Source organism: Cydia pomonella, chromosome 17 (genome assembly GCF_033807575.1).
Source record: "Cydia pomonella isolate Wapato2018A chromosome 17, ilCydPomo1, whole genome shotgun sequence".
Taxonomy (NCBI): domain Eukaryota; kingdom Metazoa; phylum Arthropoda; class Insecta; order Lepidoptera; family Tortricidae; genus Cydia; species Cydia pomonella.
This window is the reverse complement of record NC_084719.1, coordinates 17,023,090-17,032,105: the sequence shown is the minus strand read 5'-3', so window position 1 is coordinate 17,032,105 and position 9,016 is coordinate 17,023,090. Positions and strand designations below refer to the sequence as shown.

The 9,016-nt window shown below is 36.4% G+C and overlaps 1 pseudogene; it reads right to left on the bottom strand.

Moving 5' to 3' along the window:
* Window positions 1-320: 320 nt before the first annotated feature.
* Window positions 321-7,752, bottom strand: LOC133527011 (uncharacterized; annotated as a pseudogene).
* Window positions 7,753-9,016: the final 1,264 nt, after the last annotated feature.

The window sequence follows — 9,016 nt, the reverse complement described above, 5'->3', positions numbered from 1 at the left end:
TTGATGAAAAAAACATTTTTGAGTTTCAGTTTGGGGAACTCCCAAAATCTCTATTTTTATGTGAAAATCTTAATGCGGTTCACAGAATACATCTACTCATTAAGTTTAAACAGTATTGTTCTTATAGTTTCGAAAAAAAGTGGCTGTGACATACGGACGGACAGACAGACAGACATGACGAATACATAGGGGTTCCGTTTTTTGCCATTTGGCTACGGAACCCTAAAAAGGTTCTCAAAATGACAATAAACAATCAAATACACCATATTCACTGAAGAAGAAAGAAAAACAAGATTTTCATAAAATGTTTTTTTTTTTTTTTATCAAAACTCGAGGGTACCTAACGCAATTAATTAAATCTGTTCGGAATTTAATAAGCAGACCTAAAAACATCAAATAAAGCTCGAGCACGCAAAAGCAGTAACAATAAAAGCGTTCAACAATAAGGAAACCGCGGCGCAGTTGAATATTTTTATCATTTTCATTAAACTTTCGAGCCAGATGAAACATAACGGATGGGCGAAGTAAGTTAGGCATTGCGGGATTTCAGCCCAAGTTTCAGCGAAGCGGACCCCCGGGAGCGTTTGTCATCTCGCCGCTGGACTGCTTTCTTTAATTCTTCTGGTACTATTATGGAGGTATACTCATAATTAATGCTATGCGGCCTCGTTACAAGGTCTTTTATTTAAATTATGAAATCTTTGCACTTTTATCGTTTATGGCAAAAACTGGCGCACAACTTGACACTTTCTGTTAACTTATTAAAATTATTTGTCTTAACTACTTCGTTAAGCGTAATGTTACTCTTAAGAAGTTTTAGTTGAAATAAAAAAAATACATTTCAGATTAAATATTGATTTTATTGTGATTAATTTAAACAATATTTAGGTAGTACAGTAAATTTGTTAATAATCCTTGTTTGAATATAAGTGCTTTAATTTGTGCTTCAAAATACTTTTACGTGAAAAAAAATTGTACGAGTAAGGCATTAATCATTATTGAGAATTCAGTAAATTATTGAGAATACTGAATAAGATGATTTAACTATCTGAAATGACAAAGAACAATTAGTACGTGAAACTAATTAGGAAGGTACAATAAAAGATTGAAAAAAATCTCACCGCAATATAGCTGCCGTAGGACAGTTCGATTACACCGAGGCCTTTAATTATCACGACGTGCTGAAAACAAAAAAAATGTCTAGACAAGAAAGACGATTTTAAATTACAATAAGAGATTATGTACTGTAAGGAGCTATCGAATATTACGTGACGTCGCGATCAAATGACCTATTCCTTGAAGTTCTTTCCGATTTAATAGGAGATGTGTGCATAAGTGATTACAGTATAAACTGCAACCACTTATAGACAGATAGGTTTTTCATTAATGCTCTAATGCTTTATTTCGTGCAGGGCGTAAAATATTGTATAATAACTTCAGTTATTATCGCCGTAAATATAAATTTTATCTAATTTTTCAGTTCGTTTTATATTATTATTTATTGGTATGAGCGAGATGGGACCTAGTAATATTAATAATAGTTTCTTGAGTTGTAATGTCGCTTTCATAAAATTTTATTAAATATTCAGCTCAAGCTTTATTTCTACTTAATACATTTTTTATTAACATAGTAATAGATTAAAGCAAATAATTATTAGCACTGTAAGTTTAGCTATTTGTGTAGGTTCCTTAATAGTGAAAAAATATTTATCGTATAAATAAGTCAGAAGCTGACCTGCGCTTGAATCATGGCGAATGTGATCAATTTCCGCACACGCACAGAGGACTGCCGTCTGCAGTTGTGCCAGCCTGAGTGAAACATGGCGGTCGGTAACCGCTCTGCCTGACAAAAACATAAAAAATATCTGAATACTAGCCTCTTCCCGCGATTTTGTCTGCGTGGAATGATTATGATGATTGATAAAAAACATTCCTATGTCCTCAAAAGGACATCACTTTGCTGGAAAAAGTACAGTGAAGAGCAATTAAAACGGTTGCTTCATTGAAATTCGGATCGGCCATCAGTCTAAACAGTCATCGCAGTCGATGTAGACTGTAGACTACCTCCTCAAAATACCTCCTTCGTTGCTGCAACTATTATCTACAAAGATACTGTTACCAATGATGACGACCCTATTTCATGGAATATGGAAACTGACAGTCACAAAGCCTGCGTCAGCAAACACCGCAACAGTAAAGGTGACATTAGGATGGCAACAGCAGCTGCATTACTGTGGCAGCATTAACTCTGCGGCCTTGACCTTGAGGGGTGTTCGTAGGTGCATAACTGTCGCGATTAGAACGTTCAATCCATCATTTTTATCAAGGAAATCGACAGTAACAGAGCACGAGTCACGGCCGCTGTAATCATATTGCAACAGTAATGCAGCTTCAGTTGCCATGTAGTCATCCAAATGTGTAAAATCTTTAAAAAGCTTACTTCAAAAGTGATGTCGCCCGCACTCCATATGAACAAGCCGGAAGTAACTAACACTCCGGTGACCGATAATACTATTGGAGCTAGTTGCACCAATGAGCGATCACTTTGCTGGAACCAAACATACCTTCAAAAAACAGTCTAAGACACTTAGCCCCCAAAGATAGATGGGATAATTCGCACCTAACAGATTAATAGTTTTAAATACGGCACTGTATGCCTATAAGATTCGAAAATATCCCTTAATTCCCCACTGATCCCATCCTGCATTTTAAAATAAATATATTTTTCCAAATCGAAACTAACATTTAATAAATAAAACTTATTTAAATATTCAAACAAATTGAGAATCTATCCCTTTTAAAAGTAGGTCAAAAAGTAACCGGATTCAGTTTGGCGTGGGGATTTGAGGATGCCTGTTCGAGTTCGCAGCCCTTACTGCGTTGCTTGATAAACATTATTTAGGCAAATAAATTGTTAATATCTGTCTTACATTTCGAAAATCATTTTTTGATAATTTGTCTCCTTACGCTGACGGGTGATTCCATTATCCTGTCAACGCATAGCTGTAGCTTGGATGTTTCGGGAAAATATTTTAAGAATTATTAAATGACCTTAACTTTATCGCCTGATCTGATCGGATCGGACGCAAAATGGTGTAACGTAAGGCATTCTTTAAACAAGAGCTTTCAGGTATTTTTATGTGTTTTTTCTGTTGCCATGAAGAAGGACTTACTAGAGATCTGGTTTAAGACCTTATCTCTTTTTGCTGATTATGTACCCTCTGTCATCAGACATACAGGAGGAGGCACCCTGGTGTATGCTTTTTGCCGGTGATATTATACTTGTGGGTGAAGATGGACTAGATGTCCAGAACATAATTGAGAAATGCAGCAAAAATTGGAAAATGTTGACCTGAATATTAGCAGAATCTAAAACAGAACAAATGTTTTGAGATTCCGGTGGTCTCCCCGGCTTGTCGTTGAACTCGATGGCGTTACACTGCCGGTCTGTTCCGACCTACCTCGACTCGCTGACTGAACTTTGAAGTACCTCGGATCGCTGGTACAGTATGATGGCGATATTGACCGTGACGTGAAAAACCAGATTAGCATAGTATTAATGAAATGATGACATGTCACGAGGACCATTTGCGATGCCCGGATGTCCATTCGATTAAAGGGAAAAATTTATAAAACCTTCTTATTCTCATGTCATTATGTACGGATCAGCGTGTTGGACACTAAAGGTGACGGATGAAAAGAGATTGCATGGTGATAATATTGAAATGGATGTGTGACGAGAATAGATAGGATAAGAAATGAATATATAGTTACGAGGAGCCTGTAAGTAAGAATTTAGTAAAAAGTAAGGTCAAATCACCTAGCGTGGTATGGGCATGTGATGCGGAGGGATGAAAGTCATGTGATGCGAAAGGGTATTAGGAATGAATGTGGAGGGATATAAGAGGAAAGGACAATCAAGGCAAAGGTGAAGGACTGTGTAAGAAATTATATGAAATGAAAGCAGAATGTATGATGAGATAACGAACGACAGAGAGCTATAGAAGAAAAGAAATGCTGCACTGACTCCAAATGAATGAGAAAAGGGCAAGCAAACGATGAATAAACGAAAAGCTTTCCAAAATAGTCCAACCATCATCTGGACCATTAGCAGCACCACCACGCAGACGTTGATAAGAATTTGCCCTCCGTAGACTACTTCGCACGACGATTGCAACTGGTTCACACATCTGCACGCATATTTGTTTAATCATTATTGCACAATACATGAAGGTACAAATGGCGGACTTAATGCCTTAAGGCATTCTCTAGCAGTCAAACAATGGGCTAAATCAGAAAGATTAATTAGCTGCAGGGTCTTAAAGTCACATAATAATCTCATTACATTTATCTAAGGAACAACAGGGGCATATTCGCATATGTTCAGTAGGTGTATTATGGCACTTATCGCGCAAGACAAGGTATGACTTAACGCTCGACTTTAATGCACGGTCTTCAATAACACATTGAATACTTTAGAAAATATTAGAAAAATTAACCAAACATATTCGTTGTTAGATAACCATAAGACATTTACCTTAAGATAGTGTTGTGCATTTTGATTCCCACTTTAACGGCTTTCTCGTATCTTTTCTCTTGGTATTCTTGGCTACCTTCTCCGTTAAAGATATTATTAAGATGTAAGAAATACTCGCAAAGATTGGCGAATTGATAACTAAGACAGATGGAAATACAAATCATGAGGCAGTAAGTGGCTATGACGTGAGCAATTAAAAGCAACCAGATTATGTAGATTAAGATTCGGGCGAAGCCAGCAACGAGCCTTCTATCTTCGAGATCGGGCCAGATTGGAATTACCGTTGTGAATGTGGCATCTGAAAATAAAAAGGTCAACCTACGAGTAATAATACGGTAAGCAACAACAAGATAAATAAAATACATAAACGTTGTAATCGTCTTATAGATAAAGAAAATATATTTACTTGACGTTAAAACGTGAAATGCTCCTTCCACCCCATATGCGATCATTGGGCAGCTACTAACAAACATGAGACCTGCCACGTATATTCTGATCTTCATCATCATTTTCTTCTCTATTTTATCATTGTATATTTCCATTAAAGATACCGTTAATGAGAATAGAAGTTCTTTAATTTCTTCTTTGTTATAGACGATAAATCCGTACATGGTGTATACAAAAAAAGCTTGAAACACTTTTCATCAATATATCAGCGCTTTGTTTTGGGGTAAGGTTTTTTTGAGTATAGCTAGTGCCAAATCCAGTTATAACAAATGCTATAATGATTGCTTCGAGAAATTTTGAAACATAGCTGTATATGTTTACAAAACGATTAGGTAATTTAACATCCTTGTACCAAAAGTTTGTTGCGGTAACAATGAAAACGAATTGGGTCAGCTTTTGGAAATAACGAGTACTAGAATTTGATATTTTTGGTTTATACTTCATGGTGAAAAAACAAGTAACCCTGTCAAAGATCAACGACTTAATGACGCTTTGGCCATGTGAAAAGCTTGAACTGTATGTAAAGGCAATAGATTATTGCTCTATTATATCTTAATTTGATTACTGCAAGTACTCGAATTTAATAATTGACTTATGCTGCGAGTGTCACATGTGTTCGCTATTATTTGTAGCGCAAACGATGACTTACTGAAAATTACTTTCATTTCTAATGAAAGCCTGTCTATGAATGTGCCATCAGCTACAAGGGAGAGCGTAACTTATATGTAGGTGGACCAGAAAATGACCACACGCCCTTCACTAGGATCTCCACAGATTCCCACTGTCTAAAAATAGTTTGATCAGTATCATATCAGTATCATATTGGAAACAGATCTAATAACTAAAACAAGAATTGGCCTGTAAGTATCGTATCTATATCTATATACGGGTAAGTGAAATCAACCGTAAGAATGTAAAATCTTATATGCGACGCATGCTGCGCATGAATGCTCATGTATTCCGTGTTGTTGAATACTTTTGGCTGACAATACTTCAAAGTTTTCACTTGCGATTTTGAACCACACAAGTTGAATTAATATTTAGTAACATACAATAGTTGCTGCATATCCTGCTGATCAGCCGGCATTGCGAAGGTGATTAAGTAATTTGACTTGTACTTTCCCACGTATTTATACATTACTTAGAGGCCCATTATGTCATTTTCATCTAATTTATTAATAAAACATTTCAAGGACGACGAAATTATGCCATGCTTAAGTCTTTTAAAAACCTTTTTTCTATTTTCATGATATAGGGGAAGGTGACACCGAAAAGTTCAGGAAATTAGATCGTTATTAATTGTTTTGAATCGACATATTTTAGCGATAGTTAAAATGTAAAATAAAGAGCTTTCTGGTTTTACCCGCTATCGGTTTTTACCTTATCTTTAGATTTATCTATTATTGTATTTCTCGATATAGACAGTTCTAACAACCCCAAACACAATTAGGTTGCGTTGTTTTATCACTTAAGTTCCTATGGCCACCTCCTGTCTCCATCATCAGATCAGCTCGATGGTACCATAATATTGCATTGTCACCCTTACATACGCACTTGATTTTTAAATATGATAATCAGGGTAAGTAGCCACACCAACCATCCCCCAGAACCGAGTTTATAAGTGTCTCCGTGTGAAACTTTATGTGGTTTTTGGGGATGGTTGGGCCCCTCCAATTGGTCTGGCTACTTACAAAATGGTTTGTAATAGTTACCTGAGTATCATATATAAAAATAGCCACAACCGAATACAGAACCTCCTCCTTCTATGAAATTGAAGTCGGTTTAAAATCAAGAGTGAGAGTATAAGTATCTTCTTGACAGCTTTAAAGCATTCGACTTTCGTCTGTAATGCATACGTCACGTCACTATATATATAATTGGACTGAATTATTCCAAATTTTATTTTCGTATTGAATCCTTATAACAGTTAATAATGCAGTGCCTATCAACAAATTGCATTATTTTGCTCGAATTTCAATTCAGTGACTGATTGGTATAATTTAGCCGGCTAATTTAATAGATTATGAAGATCTTGATTCGCCAAGTATCAAATTATTCAGCTTTGACTTACGCTCCAAGTCCTTAATTATAGTATCAACCGCCTAAATTATTTACTGATTATCTCTTGATGTGCGTATAATAGAAATGCATACTATTACATGCACAAGCAAATTAATATATAGATAGCAACAAACTAGAATAAATATATAGAAGTCTGATTTGTACTCAAAAACCGGACAGTTGCGAGTCGGACTCGCCCACCGAGGGTTCCGTACTTTTTAGTATTTGTTGTTATAGCGGCAACATAAATACATCAGCTGTTCAAATTGCAACTGTCTAGCTACAACGGTTCATATATACAACCTAGACAGACGAACAGAGCGGAGTCTTAGTAACAGGGTCCAGTTTTACCCTTTGGGTACGGAACCCTAAAAATATCCCACGGGAATTGTACAGTCAGCATCAATAGTAGCGGATGAAACAACGCGCCAAAAGTATCTGATATCCCGGATAACTTTTCCAAATATAGATAAATCTCTAAAATTCACCTTCAAAAGTATATCTTTTACAGTCTTAATTGTTCTGCATATAGAACCGTCAACTTTTCTTAAGCTATTGCAGAATGGTAGATACTTTTGAAACCTTGTTTGATCCGCTACTTTTGATGCTGACTGTACCACGAGCGACTTAACTGTACTGCGAGCATATTGACAATTTCAAATATTGTAGTGGAAGAGTTTTGACATTACTTATATATCATTTTGTTTTAGCTTCCTCCCTGCCGTATCCGACGACGGCGACTACTCCAACTGTTTTTAATCGGAAACATGGAACGCTCTAATGTGACTTGCGAAGCCAAACTTGGTTTTGAAAATACGATTACATGGTGCGCAATGAAGCTGGCCGGCTGGGTTGTAGGTATAGGTATGCGAAGGCTTCGGTCGCGTTTAACGGAGATGGCGCTTAGCATCCAGATCTTCCAAGCGCCGCTGCTCGTATTTGTGATATATGTAATGTGGGTACCCCTAGATCACGCTCACTCAGGTTTAGGGTAGATGTAATTAGCAGTCTTTTATTAAACCTCCTACGAATCGCATCTAGTGTTTATACTGCTGATACCTAGACTTTCCATCCCTGTGTTCCTGGATTTTATAGTATTACTCTACTCTTTTATAAACAGTCGTGCGCCATTCCGTTCTACGCATCGCAATTTTCTCCCAGAATTCACTCGGTATATCGCAAGTGGTTAGGTGGCACTTGAGGACGTCTTTAGCGCAACTGACCCACCTGTTTCCATTTTTCAAAGTCAAAAATATACTGAGTGCTTCGTCCATATGTATATTCTGTTGCTGGTAAATAGTCTGCAAAATTACTATACTCATCCGTCTTTTGTGGAAAACCGTAAAAGTCGAGGTATTATTCTAAATATTGGCTAAATGATATGTATAAGTATATGCAATACCAGCCTCTGATCAGGACTTCGTGTTGAATTCCTTAAGCTGCCCACATCTCTTCTTTTAGATGATGATGAGATCCTTTGAATTAACTTAGTTGATGAATTTGAGGATACAATACTATTATTATTTTCTTTTCCAGGTAATTCATCTGGGTGTAAAGTTTTAATGAAGTCCATTTAGACGTTTTTATATACGTGCTGTAGGAACGAGCCAAATATTCATATTTTTAGGATTATAACAATGCACAATGCCTGGAAAGAAAGGTAAGTGAAAAAAAGCGGCCAAGTGCGAGTCGGACTCGCGCATGAAGGGTTCCGTACCATTTGAGACGTATTAAAAAAAATCTACTTGCTAGATCTTGTTCAACATTTTACCACTTTGGACACACATTTTACCACTTTGGAAGTATCTCTCGCGCAAACTATTCAGTTTAGAAAAAATGATATTAGGAACCTAAATATCATTTTTGAAGACCTATCTATAGATACCCCACACGTATGGGTTTGATGAAAAAAATTTTTTTTTAATTTTATGACGTATTAAAAAAAAAAACTACTCACTAGATCTCGTTCAA